This window comes from Spermophilus citellus, assembly GCF_964194105.1.
Source record: "Spermophilus citellus genome assembly, contig: SCAFFOLD_36, whole genome shotgun sequence".
In the NCBI taxonomy this organism is placed as follows: Eukaryota; Metazoa; Chordata; class Mammalia; order Rodentia; family Sciuridae; genus Spermophilus; species Spermophilus citellus.
This window is the reverse complement of record NW_027673039.1, coordinates 4,670,914-4,689,520: the sequence shown is the minus strand read 5'-3', so window position 1 is coordinate 4,689,520 and position 18,607 is coordinate 4,670,914. Positions and strand designations below refer to the sequence as shown.

At 33.3% G+C, this 18,607-nt stretch overlaps 1 long non-coding RNA gene across 2 annotated transcripts in view; it reads right to left on the bottom strand.

The window, feature by feature from the left end:
* LOC308640221 overlaps positions 1 to 18,386 on the bottom strand; it is a 32,979-nt gene extending 14,593 nt beyond the window's left edge. For both annotated transcript variants that reach the window (XR_014020196.1, XR_014020197.1), the window contains exons 1-2: positions 18,308 to 18,386; positions 10,780 to 10,951 (exon numbers count right to left, since the gene is read on the bottom strand). This is a non-coding gene — a long non-coding RNA (uncharacterized lncRNA). The remainder of the gene's footprint in view (positions 1 to 10,779; positions 10,952 to 18,307) is intronic.
* Between the last annotated feature and the right edge of the window lie 221 nt (positions 18,387 to 18,607).

Sequence of the window (18,607 nt, the reverse complement as noted above, 5' to 3'; positions counted from 1 at the left end):
TCTAAAAAGACAGTTAGAGCTCTCAACTGGGAAGCACTCCCCTAATCTCCAACTACAAATAATATGTTAAGCACAGGTGTAGATTTAACTATTTTAGTATATAAAATTAAAAAAAAAGACATAGTTGAAATTTATTTTAATCACAAAACTGAATATATCTAGAGTATTCTTATTATGAGACAAATATAAAATTACTAATAAAGAATATATATGTATTTAGAACTCCATCCTCACAACTTCCTCAATTTTAATGCTCTAGCACAACTTAATTCATAATGATCATGTTTCATTTTAAGAATATGGCTTCCCTGTCCTTGGGGAGTCAAAGGGCCTGGACCCCTGCATTCCATACAAGAGATATGAAAACACACTTTGTAATAAATGCTTTTCCACAAAACCAAACAGCAGTAGTGGCACTTCCCTCAGAAAGAGAAGAAAGACCAAAAGACAAGGCATAAAAGATAATGATTTTTTTTTTTCTATTTGATGCTGGACACAGACTCATTCCCATTTCAGATATCTGATAGCATAACAGAGAGTTCCAAGAGTTGGATGTCTCATTTTGATATATCTTTTCACAGCCTTGACTCTAAAACTTAAATACATTAAAGACAAACATGTTATTTTGTAACTTAGCCTTTGACCTAATGCCTACCTAGGCTGTGATATTGTTTCCTCAGTTTGTATGAGGTATTGTGACAGTTTTTGCATCAATCTGATGTATACATGTCTGCATAAGCTAATAGCACCTCAATAATGGTCCAGACTTAGGGAAAAAGGAAAACAGTACCAATAAGGCAACTGCTGTTTTCCACAGAATTTTCTCCAAGTATGTGACAGAATCTTGGTTTCCAATTATAAATGGTGACTGATTCACTCTAAAGCTTATTAGATTTTGATTGGGCTGCTTTATTAATTCAAGCTGGGCTTATCTGGGTTTTTCTGGTAGAAAAAGTTAGCTGATGGCTGGTGAACTTCAGAGGGAAGCTATCATCCTCACAAGCAGCACCTTGACTCTCTGCTTTGATAATTCCTCCACTAATGTAGGCTTGTTATTTTGGACACAACAGGATTTGAAAAGTAAAATCAAAAGAAATCAAGATCTTCTGAGTGTAGGTACTATACTATTCACTTTCATCTTTACTGGTTCCTATGAGCCACAATAAATAAAAAAATGAAAACAACAGTGGTGCCTGAACATAATACAAGTGTCTCAGGAGACTGTGGCAGGTAAATTCTTAAAAACATTTAAACTGAGCCTCAGCAATGTTGAGAAACTAAAAAACTCAGAGAGACCCTGTCTATAATAAAATACAAAATAGGGCTGGGGATGTGGCTCAGTAGCCAAGTGCCACTAACATCAATTCCCAGTACTTCACCCCCACTCTAATAAAAAAAAAGAAATATTAGATAGACTTAAAAATAGATTCTGCATTTTAACAGGTGAAGATGAAAAACACAATACGTAGTTTATAAAGGCAGAAAATAAGGAAGAATTGCTGATATCAAGCACTCTATATCATTCAGCCCTATTTTATACATGAATCTTATATAATGGTTTGAAGGAAAAAAATGTGTTTGTATATCCACAGCTATTAAGCAGACCAGGTAGAATTCAGAATCAACTATGCATGACTCCAAATCCCAAAGATTTCCACTAAACCACATACTACATGCAAATTTGCCTACTCTCTGAGGTTTTGGACAGAGACATACCAAAAAGAGCAGGATCTGTATCCATATTGTGTACATCACCAGTGGGGATAATATACTCAAGAGTGTTCTTCTGAGCCTTCTAAAAAGAACTTGGAATAATTTTGAGTAATGGCTGATGTCTCAATTTAAAAAAATCAGTAATCAACAATATATTCTTAATTTTTTACCATGTGAGAAATATGAAAATGCTACAATGCATCCAACACGCATGGCATTAAAATATTCTATGGAAATTTTAGAGAAAGAATACATCATCTGTGTCCCAAAAGTGCTAAAAATGAAAATTTAAAAACCCATGAAAGAGTGTAGAAGAACACAGCACTTTTAAACAAGATACCACAGAATACACCAGAATTCCCTGATGAGATTATTATCTGTGCCTTTCTATATGAGAACATAAAGCTACATGGAACTTGTGTCAATACAAAAAGGATTTCAAATAGACATAATTGGGAAATGCATTCCATGATTATGATATATATGCATTGATAGAGCACTATTTTAAATTTAATTGCAAAAATTATTTTAAATATAATAAGAGAAATCCATATATGAGTTAGAGTAAAAAAATATAAATGAACAGAAAACAAATAATAATTTAAATAAAAATCAATTCTAAGAGAAACCTGAGGTACGTAAACCCCCCTCTGTCACAAGAGTAATCCCTGATATACAGATAAAAATTCAGTTCCAGCTATTAACTAAAGAGGCCACATTTATCCTAAAGTTTTCTGATTATTAACACTTCTGTTAGTGAGAATGATTTTCAATAATGCAAGTTAACAATATTTCATCTTTATAAAATACAAAAACTAACAAAACATGGTGGCACATATCTAAAATCCCAGTGGCTCAAGAGGTAGAGGTAGAAAAATAATAAATTCAAAGATAGCATCAGCAAGTTAGTGAGGCTCTAAGCAACTTTTAGGGGTTCTGTCTCTAAATAAATATGAAAAGGTATGGGGATGTGGATTAGTGGTGAAGTGCCTCTGGTTCAATCCAAGGTTAAAAAAAAAAGTGTTGTTTTCTTTTTTTTTCTAAAAATGTTCAGCTTCAATTTTTTTCACTAGTTGTTCCTGTTAATGTCTCATAAAATTAAGTAAAAAAGTTCTGTCATTACATATTATATCTTACTGACATTGACATATCCTATTACCTTAATCATTATAATTATTGGAATATTCAGGTAGTATATACACAAATAAGATTGAACAACACAACAATGGAAGAAAACTAGAAGTCTATAAGTAAACTCCATAAATCTAGTCAATTTAATTTTGACAATTGTGTCAGAAAAATTAAATGGAGAATAAGTAGTCTCTTCTTTAATGTAGATTGATAAAAATGCATGTTTATGTTTTAAGTAATGTTATTGGATTTTACATGAGATTATGTACAATATTTAACATAAAATATGTTTTACACTAGAATATAAGAATTAAAACTATTAAAAAATAAGAAGAAAACAATTACATATTTATAAATCAGATTCATCTGTGGAATCTTCATTATGCTTCCAAAGTAAAAATAAGAAATAAGAAATTGGACTTGAAAGAACGGCTGTACAAAAAATAACCTCACCATGAAAGTGAAGACATAATTATCAAGTTTTCCTTTTTGTTTTCAAAGAACTATCTTTTCCAAGTTTTTAGACTTGGCTAGAGGGCAGTCATTCCTCCTTATTGAGAGGCTGATTGAGCCCAGAGCCCAAATAATTACCTTTTTAGGCTCTCATACTCCAGTGACAAAATGCACCCTTCATAATTACCCAACAATAAGGGACCAAACCATTGAAAAAAATGTTATACATCCCAGAGACCCCAAAATTTTTAAGCTGTTAAGTCAATGATAATTCCTAAAATCTAGATGACTTCATAGTACATAGTATATAGTACAGAACTGCTACCACATTTCTAATATGTCTTTGTTATACCTTTGAATGAACAACTATGTGTTTATTTTTGACATTAGTCTTTTGTTCCTTTTGCCTATCCAAAGCAACTGTTTTATATTATGTAAACAAAAATTATAAATATTTGCAAAAATACCCTAAAATAAAACAATATGGAAAAAATGTAAATATGCAGAATATTGAAAATTCCATGCCTCTCTGATACAAAAGTAAAATTACATTGATGGTTTCTTGGTAAAATAAAGAATTACTAGATGAAGAAGCATTTATTTCTGAAATATACCAAAAGTAACTGGAAATGTATTGAGACTGTCATTCATATAGGAATATTTATTACTGAACTATACATAAGAACCAATATGTAAAATCAATGCAGGGTAAATAGATAAATGGAAACATGTAAATCCTCACAGTAGACTGTTACTCAGGAATATTATATTTGTGTTGCTAGAAATTGAACTCTGGGCCTCACACAGGCTAGGAAAGCACTCTACCTCTGAGTTACTATCCCAGCCATATTGAGCAAGTATGATTCATGAGAGCACTAAATGTTACAATGAATGTGTACATGGAAACCTTTAGCTAATTGAAAGTAAGCAGAGAAACTGTAATGTGATTTACAATTAATATTATATTTAATTTTTTGCACAAGTAAATTCATGAATCCAAAACACATAAGTCATTGCCTAGAGCTATGTGAAAAAAAAAAAAAAAAAAGGAAAAACTGCTACTGGGCACTAATTTCTTTTCATCTAAAATAGTTTCTGAAACTAAATGCTGGGGATGGTAAACATGTGAATATACTAAATGATAAAGAATTACACCCTGAAAATATTTATAAAGTTAATTTTAAGTTCACATGTGCTTTCTAGGAATGAAAAGATAAATAATTTATGGAATTCATAAAGCAGCCAAAATTAAAGCCTGTAAAATAGGGAAATAAAAATGTAACTTATTACTGTTAAAAAAAAGCACTGAGTTTTCATTATGAGATCCACTTATATTTATGTGAATATACTGTGACTTTTTTAAATTTTCATTGTTACTTTATAATTTGTAATAAGTATATAAGAAAACTATGTCTATACATCAACCACTATTGTAAAGTTGTCAAGTTTTTAATATTCTTATATGAATTAATATTCATTTTTTGTGAGTGTGTGTGTATGCACCAATGGAGATCAAATCCAAGATCTAGCACAAGCATGGCAGGTGTTTGACTGTTTTGCCACAACCCATGTAAAAATGTATATTTTTAATCTTGGTTGTCTCTCTCTCTCTCTCTCTCTCTCTCTCTCTCTCTCTCTCTCTCTCTCCCTTTCTTTCTTTCTTTCTTTCTTTCTTTCTTTCTTTCTTTCTTTCTTTCTTTCTGTCTCTCTCTTAGCCCCTCATTCTCTTTCTCTCTGTTTTGTATTTTTGGACACAGATGGCACCCTGGAGTCATTTACCACTGAACTACATCCCTAGTCCTTTTGAATTTTTTGGCAGAGAGTTTTTCTAAGTGTATTAGACTAGCCTCTAATTTATAATCCTCCTGCCTCAGCCCTCAGTCCTGGGATTACAGGCATGTCTTGCTATATCTGCCTATTTATCTCTTTATGAAAAGATATCTAATGTCAATTTTCAACTGTATTATATATATTTCTTATTGCAAAAGTGAACATTTATTATGTTCTAATTAACATTCTGCTAATACTATATTGATTGTTGTTGCTGTTTTATGAGAGAATAAAAATTTCACATGATTAACTAGAATCTTCTAATACTTCACATATATGCTTTCTTGTATTGCCTATTTATTTTATGTAGATTATAAACTTGATCTCCCTGCTGATTAGTGTGCTCAGTCTCACACAATCCTCAGTTCTCTGGGCTCCTCAGGCTCCTCATTCCTGCTTTTGCTCTAGTTCAGTGTCGGCAATCTCTCTTACCTATGCTCTTGCATATGTCATGGGTCTTACTCTAACATAGCAAGGAAAAAGTCTGCATTAAAACAAACAAAAAAAAACCCTCATCTATAACTAATAGCCATGTTTTCAGACAGAAGAAACTATGCATAGGGACACTCAGATTTATGAAAAAGGAGTCACAAGGCATTTACTAAAAGACAAAATGAAAGCTGACAAATAAGATCCTGAGCATAAAGTTTCCTGACATGTTATTTACACATAAATTATATGAGTAATTCACAAAGATGCAAATTACACAATTTATCATACATTGGTAAAAATGGCAATTTTGGAGGCCGAGGCCAGAGGATTACAAATACAAAGCCAACTAAGCAAGGTCATTCTATTTCCAATTGTCCTCTCTTAAAATCTAATAACTGTAGGGGGCAGTGGAACACTACTGTAATCACAGAAATGATAAAGGTTGAGTCAGGAGGATTGCAACTTGGAGTCCAACTTCAACAACTTAGTGAGGTCCTATGCAACATAGAGAGACCATGTCTTAAAAATGAAAATTCTCAGGCTGTGACTCATTGGTAAAGTGTCAATGGGGTCAATCCCCAAAACCCTTAAAGTGACTAATATCTGAAATTTACTAAAAATGAATTAATTATCTAATAGTTCTTTGAATTACAAAATTAGCACTTAGGTGAAACAAATATGGCCTACAAGTTTATTAGCCTCTACTTTAATTTCTATTTGAAGGAGATAACTAAAAGTTGCAAATCAAAGGAACATGATATATTGTAAATAACTGATGAACTGTAATCTCCTGAGACCAGGACATATACATTACTTTTAATTCATTATCCAGTTTCATAAAGCCTAATAGTATGGGTTTAATAACCAGTTTTATTAACAAATATTAATTTAGTAATAAAATAAAAAAAACAAATATGAAGTATGTATCTTGTTGTGGATGGACTTTTAATTTTTATTTATTTAAGTATATGTGATGCTTATAATTGAGCCCAGTACCTCAAACTTGCTCAGCAAGCACCAGGAATGATGGCGTACATCTATAATTTTAGTAAGTTGTGATGGTGAGACCAACCAAATAAGTACAAGATTCCTTGTTATGATGGTGAACATCTGCAATACCAGTAGCTCAGAAGAAAAAAGCAGGTAATTCTCAAGGTTAAAGGCAACCTCAGAAATTTAACCAAAAAAAAAAAAGTTTTTCAAGTAACTCAGTGGTTAAGTTCCTCTACGTTTAATTCCTGATACTAATGAAAGTACAAAACTAATTGGGCAACTAAGGAAGAGACAATTTTGCTCAATTATAGAGCACTGCTAGATTTGATCCCCAGTACAAATAAGAACAAAAATAAAAAGAATAAAATAAAGAGCCATACATTTATTTAAGTCAATTCCACAGTAAAATTAAAAATTAATTAATTAATTAATCAGTGCCTTTTGAGGACTGATTTCCATTGGTGAATAACTAATGTGGCACTAAGTACATGCTAGACTAGAAGATACACATCCTGAAACTTTTGGTTGCACTCTGAAAAAAAAGTGCAAATTAGTAGAATTAAACAAGGATTTTTGTACCCAGCCAAATGTATGTGTGTGGGTGAAAAAAAAAAATGTTAAACACTTCAGTCTGAAGATACTCTCTATTTTTTACATATTTTTCTTTAGAAACCTCAAAATATGTGTCAAACAATATAAAGAAGAATACTAAGAATGCTTACCACATAGTGAGAGGTTTTTTTGATTTTGTTTTTATTTTTCAGGTTAGAGTTTTTGAGGAACTAGGGACATATATTCTAAATATGCAGTTTTATATGTTGCTTTCAATATCCATTAAGAAAGTAGAAAATGTGTATTTCTATTGCCTTTTATACTTTTGTTTGTACCTTTACGTTTCTATTTTCTTGAGCTACTTTTCTGGACCAGCAATTATAAATAGTTGAATTTTTTTTTCTATTCACTAGTTCTGCTGGGCTAACCTTTCATGAATATCTTCATGCTGTCATGCTAAAGGTCTCTCAAAATATTATATTTTAATGAATGTACACTGAGTGAATTATGAGCTGTTTTTAATGGACACATTGTGGTAACATATTAATTACTAAAACAACTCACAATCACCTATGAAGTAGTCACACTACTATTTTCTTTATAGGCTTATCAGATGTGATGATAACCTGAATAAATAAAATTAAATATTTATTTTTTGAATGAAAATAAATTTTGTCATTGGCCTACTGATCATAAAATGAAAAATTTGAGTACAAACAGTAAAAAGTGTGTCTGAAACTAGCTACATTGGGGTCATATAAGATTGAAGAAATATGAGCTTATTCATTTTTAGTTACTACATAGCTACAAAAATTTTAAATGTTGTAAAACTGTCAATAACATGACATTAACATGATATATATTTAATTTAGTAAGTACAACAGAAAAATTATAGAGAAACATTACCCCCCCAAAAAAAAAAATTGCTACCACAATAATAGTTGCATAATGAATGGAAATATATTTCTGTAAGTGCAACATAGTTGTATTTGCAAGTTTAAAATGACATCAAATTAAGACGTGCAAGATCTAGCTGGGTAAGGTGGCTTAAGCCTAGAATCCCAGTAGCTCTGGAGACTGAGGATGGAGGATTTCAACTTCAAAGCTATCCTCGGCAACAAGGCACTAAGCAAATCTGTGAGGCCCTGCCACTGAATCAAATACAAAATAGGTCTGTGTATGAGGCTCAGTACTCCAGTAACCCCGAGTTTAGTTTCTAGTTATCCCCACCACCAATCAGAGACTTTGATGAGAAACTTTGAAGAAACCAATATCAATGAGGTAGAAAAGAAGAGAATGGGACCATAAAATTGATCAAACTACATTCACTTGATGAAACAAATGATAGGAAACTAGCAAAAAAATTGACCAAATTTAAATTGAGTAGGTTAAAAAGCTGGAAATAAAACAGCCAATCTCCAAAATATAAAACTAGAATGATCAGAGTATACATATAACAGTACAAAACCTCCTTTTGTGAAAATCAGTTTTTTTTTTAGTTCCAAATAATAAAATGAGTCCTTATTAGGTTCATAAGAAAATAATAGTCAAGGCAGAAGTTATCAGAAGTAACTAAAAACAAAGAGAACATGTGAGTATCTAACATGAAGAGAATAGTTTAGCAAAGAACACCAATAAGTTACATCACAAAGAAACAGGTATTTCTCTCTCTCTCTCTCTCTCTCTCTCTCTCTCTCTCTCTCTCTCTCCCTCCCTCCCTCCCTCCCTCCCTCCTTCCCTCCCCCTCTCTCTCTCTTGTGTGTGCTAGGGGATTGAACCCAGGGCCTTATGCATGCAAGGCAAGCACTCTACCAACTGAGCTATATCCTCAGCACTGGAAACTAGTATTGAAAAATGAATCACAAATAAACTTACATACTATTCAGAAATTTAACGTTGCTTTATCAACCTGTTTCTTATACTCAGAAAAGGCAGGGAAGTTTCAATCATTTTATAACAACTTTGTTCAATGTTCTCTTAATTCCTACTTAATTCTGATCACATTATTATCGTGGAAATTTAAATACATAGATTTAATTTTCAGTAATTTCTGATTTTTAATATGGCTAAAAAGATTAAGTCACTTATTGGAATGAAATAACCAGAAATTATTTCTTACAATTATGGATTATTTAAATACAAGATTTTCACAGTGTGAATGACTGTGAGTATATAAATTTTTATCAAATTGATGAAATAGCCATACTTCCTATAAAAGTCTAAGAGAAAATTATTACTTGCATTTTCTCAAATCTTATAGCTTCTAGTGTTCTTTAGCTTGTGACCACAAATACTTCTCTTCTGAGTTGGTGGAATACAAAAGATAGATAAGCCTTCTCACAGGGAAGATGATAGGAAAACAGCAGGGAATTACCCTCAATTCCCACAGGGTCTGAGAACCATATTATACGATATGGAAGACCCTCCTATAGACTGACTATTCCAAACATTGTTTGCAAAGATAGAAAAAAGTCAGTTCATTGAACAAAGTGAGTGAAGTGGGTTTGTGCCTCTGCAGATGAGAATAAGTTGTAAAAAAGCAACAAAAGTGAGTTCAGGACTGGTCATTACAAGACTTAGCTGACAAAATCCTGAAAACAAAAGAAAAAAAATTCAGAAAGCACTTTACCCACCTAAGCTTATTTGAGAGAATCAAATTCAGATGAACAGCAGAGGAAAGAGGCATACCCAAAGTGATATAACAGTATCTATTTTTATTAAATTTTTATTATTATTCCCCACAATTATAGAGTTCTGTATCACCTCAATTACTACTTTCTTCATCGTTCAGGTGTTATCATTACCTTGTACATACAACTCATGTACACTGAATTTACCCTTGCATTTATGAGCTTATCATTTATCTTTTTCTCTGTATAACTGTATATGTATGTATATATTTTTATCTAACATTTCCAGGATTCTGCCATTAAAATTTCTTTGGTACCACCTCCATGAAATGCATTTTTGTCACTTCAGTTCAGTACATCTAAATGTTCTATTCCAGGTAGTTGGGAAAGATGGGGCTATTGCAAGGTCTTTCTTATTTTACTAATAATCCACTAGAATTAAAGATCAACCTTGGTGCCTCCAGAGGATTTAATTCTCATTCATCTTTCTTATACATAGTGTTTTAGTTTTTATTCAAGCAGCAATAACTGTATTTAAATGGTGAGTAAAAGATTCTGATATGGACATGGTGCTTTAGAGGTCCCCAAATCCCTAGGGTGGTGTTCTGACTCTACCTTACCACTGAAGCATCTTGATTGCATTCCACCTTGGACACTGGTACTATGCTTCCACTGAAAGTGATTCATTAATTATGAATATTGTTCTTTTTCTGCTCTCAATACTCTTGGAAATGTTGGGATTCATGATAGGTTTAGAATCATAATTTTCAACACAATTATTATAGACTCATTTGATAACAAGAGACCACACATATCTAAGAAGAAGGAAGAAGAGAAAGAAGACCATTTATCAATCCTAAAAAGGTAACAGAATAAACTCTGGGAAAAAAAATAGTAGTCATCTAATAAATTTGTTTCAAAAAATATTTTATATGGTAATATATTACTGCATTAGAAAAGAGTGATATAAATGCAATTTCAATTATTAGAGTTATGACTGATTATTTTAAAGAGAGTATCAAAAGCTGTGTGCAGTGGTGCATGCCTGTAATTCTGGAGTCTTCTGAGGTTATGGGTGAAAGATCACAAGTTCAAAGCCAGCCATCCTCAGCAACTTAGTGAGGCTCTAAGAAACTCCACAAAACCCTTTTTCTATATAAAATATTTTATAAAGGGCTGAGGATGTTTCTTAGCAGAAAAGCATTCCTGGGTTCAATCTGTAATATGAAAGAGAGAAGGGGGGCAGTAATCAGTGAAACTTTCAGGGTCAAGGATTTAAACAATTTAAAAACAATAGTGGGTTTGTTGATGAAAACTCATCTGTATTTATTAAATGCTGCATTCAGAAATTAGTATGTTCTCAAACATATACAAGTGAGAGAGGAGTCCTGTTTTAAGGTGTAAATAGGAACAAAGAAAAGATTTGACACATCTTTTCATTGACCCAGATGCCCACTTTAGTTTGTGATTGGAATTATGCTCAGGAGATAGATCCTTAAGCTGTTTAAAATAATGTTTTTATCAAGTATTTATAAAACAAGATTAAGATCTAATATAAATCAGGCTTGGCAAGGGGGAAATTGTTCAAATAATAAGTATATACATTAACACATAAACCAATATTAGAGAAGTTAACATTTGGGATATTTATGCCATTATATAATCACTAGTAATGTAAAAACAATGACAAGAAAAAGTGAGTAAATAAACAAATAAATAACTGAATGAATGAATGAATAACTAAAAAGTACAAAGATGTAATGTGACTGCAATTGTAAAAGAGAGCTTGTAGCCTTGAAAAAGTATAAAGGTACTTTCGATATGGTGTTCTACTACTTACTGAGGCATACCTTATGAACTGTCAATTCCACTTCTAGAAGGGAAGAGTTAAAAAGAGAACCCACACAACTGGCTCTCTCACTTGGGAATAGTGCAACAGTTACCTTTTTCTTTCTTCCCAAATTTTATTTCTGCTTCCAAGAACACTACCCCTCTAACCTCATGATGCCATTGTAGACTTGTTACATCTGAACCCTTCTGCTGCTCAAGTTTTTTTTTCATTGATCTTTTTCTCCCTACACCCATATATTCCACAATTTTTAATGTGTTTATTTTCAGTTGTAGTTGAACACAATATCTTTATTTTATTTATTTATTTTTATGTGGTGCTGATGATCAAACACAGGGCCCCTTATGTGCTAGGTCAGAAATCTGGAGGTGAGCCCAGCCCCTCCACCAATACTTTAAAAAAAATAATGTCACCTACATACTTAGCATCCACCAGTCTTACATTCTGATCCATCCATTTCCTGCTTTTTGCATGAATAATCTTGAGATTTTTTTCATTCAGACATCAATTATCCAGAGTGCTCAGAATTGGGGGTAAATTTTACAGAATATTAGAGGTCAATTACACAACATTAAAATTTATATAGTGGTTGGGCTGGGGATGTGGCTCAAGTGGTAGCACACTAGCCTGGCATGCGTGCGGCCCAGGTTCGAGCCTCAGCACCACATACCAACAAAGATGTTGTGTCTGCCGAAAACTAAAATAAATATTAAAAAAAAAACATTAAAAAAAATTATATAGTGGGATGAGGATAAAAAGAATATCTACAGACTTCACTAGTTAAAATAAAAGGTCTAAAATTCAGAAAAATGAATAATTTTGAAATGACAATTTCATAAAAAGGAGAGTAAAGGGCAGAACATACTAAGCAAAAGCAAAATTTTCACACCACAAAAAATGTACATCTGCAAAGAGTGTCATGTATGCGTGCTTCCAGAAGACAAATTAAATTGAAAGAGATATGATTAATTTGAGATGTAGCAATAAAATATTAATTGTATATAATAGTAATATATATGTACCTGTACCAAATATGCCTCATTTAATAATAGGTATACATTGGAAGAAATGAACTCTAAACTTTTTTAACTTTTTTTTTAAATTTATCTTATTTTTTTTTAATATGTCATAGTGAATACTGACGTCTAGAATTTTGTGTTGCCAAATGTTCAGGCTACATATTATATTTATTTGAAGTATATCACTGAACAACAGATGGATTTCACTGCACATTGTTGTACAATATGAACTTATAGAAATAATTAGACACCTTATAATATGAAAAAATAGATGTGTGTAAGTAACACAGAACCTTTATTAAGTAAAAGAAAATGAAACGAAACAAACAACAAGAAACTTGAAATTTAGAGAAAGTTTGCAGTGCTTTGCAGAAATAGAAATATGACATTCTTTCTAAAAAAATCATTGGGACAAGAAATTATTTTGGGGGAAACCTATATTATATGCTTCCTTAATACCAGAAGAAACTCATTTTCAGGAGTATTATATACTTCAATAGAAAAATAAAATAGAGCTGTGGATGGTATTACACAAATAATCTCAATGACTTGGGAGGTAGAGGCTGAAGAACCAAAAGTTCAAAGAAAGCCTCATCAACACAGGAAGGCCATGAACACCATGAGGAAGTTTCTGTCTCAAAATAAAATATTGAATGGCCTGGGTATATGGCTGTGGCTTAAGGGTATACCACCCCTAGATTCAATAGCACATATATATCTGTCAAAAGTTACTATAAAAAGGAATTTATGCTAGGTGTGGTGGCACATGCCTACAATCCCAAAACTCTGAAGACTGAGGCAGGAGGATTGTGAGTTCAATGCCAGCCACAATAAAAAGAGTCACTAAAAAGCTCAGTGAGACCCTGTCACTACATAATATATAAAATAATCCTGGGAATGTGATTCATTTGTCAGTTACCCCTGCATTCAATCCCCAGCATGAATAAAAGGGATTTATATGGAAAATGTCATAGTACTTGCCTCTAATGCCATCTATTTGGAAGACTAAGGCAGAAAGGTTAAAATTTCAAGGTTAGCTGGGCCACTTGCCAACAACCTGTCTCTATATAAGATTTTTTTAAAATACCTGGGGATGTTGATGAGTGTAATGGCAACTTTGGTTTAAATCTCAAGAACCACAAAACAGAGCAGTTATTTATTTTCAAAAAGGTTACATAAATATGTTAAAAAATATAAATTGGGCAACATTAAGAAATAAACTTTTTTTCATTAAGTGGTACAAAGATGGGCTGGAGTTCTGGATCAGTAGCAGATCACTCACCTGGCACATGTGAGGCCCTTGGTTCCATCCTCAACACCACATAACAATAAATAAATAAGGGTATTATGTCCAGCCACAACTAAATCATAACATAATTTTAAGAAAAGGTATAAAGAGAAGTGGGAGAACTCATGAGCTCACATAAAAGTTAAGAATATTTAATAAAAAATGACACTTATGGTAGGAGAAATGTTCAAAAATTAAAACCTCTTAACATCTTAACAAATTATAAAAATGCAAGCTAACATCTGATGCCAAAAAAAAAATTACATAGTATTGATGAGGACAAAAAAAAAATTCTCTTGAATTAGACAAACTATATAAATTGCTATTATTTTTTGTGTAAAGAGTTTATTTAATATATATGATACTCCTCAAACAGTAGCAAAGCCTATATAAAATACTGTGTTTCTGATCCTGATAATAAGTAGTTATATGATAGCATAAGGCTACAGATATGTTCATCCATGCTGTTGAAACCAGAAAAATAGGTGAAAAGATTTCTGAAAGATTACAATTATGCCAGTGTACATATACATGTAAAAATATTAGTGAAAATTTAAAAATTAATAAATATATTTTTTGAAAAAAGTGTTAAGGTTCTTCCAAAGCTCAAGATAAAAATGACATATGATCCACTAATAATAATTTTGGGTAGCAAAGCAAGGCTGCACATGCCTATGCTCCAGTGGCTCAGGAGTATAAGAAGGGAGAATCTCAAGTTCAAGACCAGTCTCAGCAATTTGGCAAGGTTGTAACCAAATGAGTGAGATGCTGTCTCAAAAAAGGGGTACATGTTGGTGTATAGCACAGTGAAAAAGTGCCCATGGGTTAATCTATAGTGACTCAATAACTAAAAATAATAATAATAAATCTGGCTAAAAAGTGCCATACAATCCAGTAATAATATTTCTGGGCATACATCTAAATGAATTGGAAAACTTTTCTCAAAGAAATAACTGCAATTCCATTTTTATTGTAGCTGTATTCACAGTATCTAATAAAAAAATGAAATGCCAGTCAGGCATGGTGGGAAATGCCTCTAATCCCAGGGGCTTGGGAGTTTGAGGCAGAGGATGGAGAGTTCAAAGCAGCCTCAGCAATGGTAAAGCACTAAGCAACTCTTTCCAAAGAAAATGTAAAATAGGGCTGGGGATGAGCCTAAGTCGTGGAGTGCCTCTGAGTTTAATTCCTGGTATTCACCCCCCAAAAAAATCCTTTTAGATGAAAAGAATATCAAAAGATTTCTTCCAGCTTCACAGCATTGAACTACTCCCCTTAGATGCTACACACTTATAGTTCAAACTGATCTCTAGAAGACAAGACTCAGATAATGATATTTTCTAAATAGGCTAAGAAACATTGATATCTGTGGACACCTTAAGTCAGACTGTTCTAAAACTAAGGACAGGGCAAATATGGGAGGTTGGAATGAGAACACAACACAGTTAAGTTCTTCAAAGGGGAATCTTAACTCGGACACTATGATATCTGAAATCACAGTTGGAGATAAAATTAGATTCTTTGCTTCACTGATTTCTGGGTTATTAATTCAATCCAAACAGATATTGAAAAAGTATTAAGGCTACTGGTTAATGTCTATGTAAAACAGGTTAATAAAAATGTATCAGATTAGGGCTAGAGTTTCGGCTCAGTAACAGAATGCTTGCCTAGCATGGGTAAGGCACTGGGTTGGATCCTCAGATCCACATATCAATAAGTAAAATAAAAGTCCATTGATAACTGATTTTTTTTAAATGTACCAGGTTTCTCACATGGCTTTTGATGTTCAGATTCACTATGTACTCTAGCCTTTGTGATTAAACTTCCTTAGAGTTTAAATCAAGTTCAGTCCCATCTTTATTTTCCTCCACACTAGGACACAGATGTTTCCTGGAAATGTTTGGAATGCTTCTACAGGTCATTTTAATAAAGTGGTCTTAATTATATGGAGGGAAAAAACTCAATTAAGGTCCCATTACATTTTTTAAAAGTCTTTAATTGGGACAGCGAGGATGGCCTTAGCCCTGAGCTTAAACAACTCCATTTTAAAAACTCCAGTTTGAAACATGCAGTGGCACCAGGCACACCCACAGAGTCCTCCAGTATGGCCTAAAAAAAAGTTACTTCCCCTTAACTTTATAAACAGAGTGAAATACCTGGCAGGCTATACTTGGCCTGATAAGAGAGACAGACAAGAAAATCAGAGTGGAGACCACAAGACCAGAAGTTTCTGACCCCAGGGTAAATGATGTCATGGAGAAATCCCATGATAGCTAAGAAGAATTGAAAGAGGTTAAAAGCCCCCAAAGGTAGTATAAATAATAGAGCTAATGAGCAGGGATTTAGCCAGCAGAAACCAGCATGCACTCAAGCTGAAGAGCCTGATGAGGACCTGACATGCCATCACTTGTCATTTTTCTTCTGATCCTCTGCATGATTTTCTCATCTCTCAAACTCTACCACTTCATCTGGACTGTGGTGAAAGCCACAACTCCTCCATAGGTTCTCTCCTCAACCTGTTGTCCACTCCAAGCCAGGAGAAACCTGCCTTGGTTCTGGACCTGGTCACCATGGTCTGAGTGAGTGTGCATCTGCTGAACTAAAAGCCTAAGGCTTAAGAATTTTGCTCTAAGATTTAAACTTAGTACACAGAGGGAATGTCTGTAACTAGCCTGTCATGATTAAGTTACATTTGCAGTGTCTAAAATTAATCTACACTTCTTAGCAGTAAATTAATCAACCTTTATTTTTTCTTTTGCTATGAATGGATTATCTCTATTACAGTGCCTAGCATTCAGGATTGTTATTTTCTTGAGTAAGAACCTATAGAGTATAATTGCATTGAGCAATTTGAGTGAATAAAGCATTAAAAGGGGCAGAAGCATTTGGACATTTTTTATTTCTCTCCTTGACTGCATATGTCACAATTTTGCCCCTGGCGACTGGGACACATTGACTATATTATTTTATTAAGAAAAAAGTCATTATTTTTAATGTCATCTAATTTTTTCCTGCTTTTTTTCTTATGTGAAAGTCTCACAAGGATAAAGCAAAATCTTTTAAAACTGTCATGCAGTTCTTGGAGAATAAAAATACAAATAAAGCATGCCTTTAAAACAAAATATGGGAAAACATAATTATGTTGAAACAGAAGTTTTGAGATGAAGCTAAATTTCCCATTTAACCAATTTTCTCTGGGATCTTGTCTCACAAGTTTTGAAGAATAAAATCTATGGACACTCAGGGAAGGTAGTGGTAAAAAGAATAGGATTTATTTTAGCAAGAAAAAATACAACTCCCAAAATGTGGGAAAGGGCATGTTAGCAGAAGAACCCATTTTTTTTGTGTGTGTGTGTCAGTTTCGAAGTTTAAATATGGTTTTTGGCAAAGCTTTGGTTAATATCTATTTACAATGAGTATTGAAAAAGGCATTTTTATTACCAACTAGGCTCAATTTTGTCCTTAATGTATCCCATCCTCCTTCCAGTGACTTCCAACTGGGTTCACCCCAAGGAAAAATAATTTGATTGAAGGTATTCCCATAAGTGAGTTTCAAGTGTTTTTGTTTTAATTTGAATAGGCCTTAATGGTGCTCATTAACATATCTATCCATTAACATTCAGGTGTGGTTAAATAAGATGTCCATGATACAGCTGCCTTTTAATTTTACTATCTATTTTATTTTATTTTTTCTCAATCAAGTTGTGCAAGAACCCTGCCTTTGAGAATGTGAAGGGAGCTGGAAATTTGGGATTTAATCTCAGACATATAAATAGCTAAACTATCAGATAACCATTCTGGATTTGAGATACTTCTTAGTCTACATTTAGAAAGCTCAGGAGGAATGAGGATGTTGAGTTCAAAACCAGTTTGAGCAACTTAATGAGGTTCTAAGAAACTCAGTGAGACTTTGTCTTTACATAAATATATAGAAAAAGGTTGAGAATGTGGGTCAGTAGATAAACACCCAGGGGAATAATTCATGGTCTAAAGTAAACAAACATATAAACAACAAAAATAAAAACTTAGGAGGAACAAGAACAGGGGTCCCTAAAAAAGCCACAGCTTCTCTCACACAGGAACACAACTAATGAAGTTGGGGTCCTCTTCTGATGATTATCCCAGTCTTCACCACACATTCTGGGGACATGCTGAGCTAATGGAACACAGATGCCCACATAGGAATTCAGGAAGGCCCTGAAAACACCATACAATTACAGAAGAAAAGACTTGAGGTCTAAAATGCTAATCTAAGCTCCACTATACTAGTCAGAGAAAACTAAAGGCTAAGCTGCCAAGGAGAGACCCTCTATCCACCAGAGTCTGGAGACAATTCTGAGGAGTTTCCAGCCACCATTGCCAATCCCACTGGCTTCAAACAGCCTCCCTACCCAGTCTCAAAATAAGAACACACACTTACCATTTTCTGGCTTTCAGTATGCTTAGTGTTGTTCCCCATATACATATTTTTTTTCAGCTTCAGTGTAGCACAGAAACCTGGAAGCAAAGAAATGGATTCAGTGAATGGCAGGCTCCAAAAACAAAAGGAACAGAAAACTGTGGAAGTCTGCCCCCTCATCACTGACTGTTTCTTGATTGGACAGTTCTCACCCAAGAGACAAATTGGAAAGGGCTTCAGGAACTTCCTCCAAATTGAGCCTGGTAGAGATACCACTGGTTACTGGTGACAAGTCTTACTTTTCCACATGTTGAAGTTTGA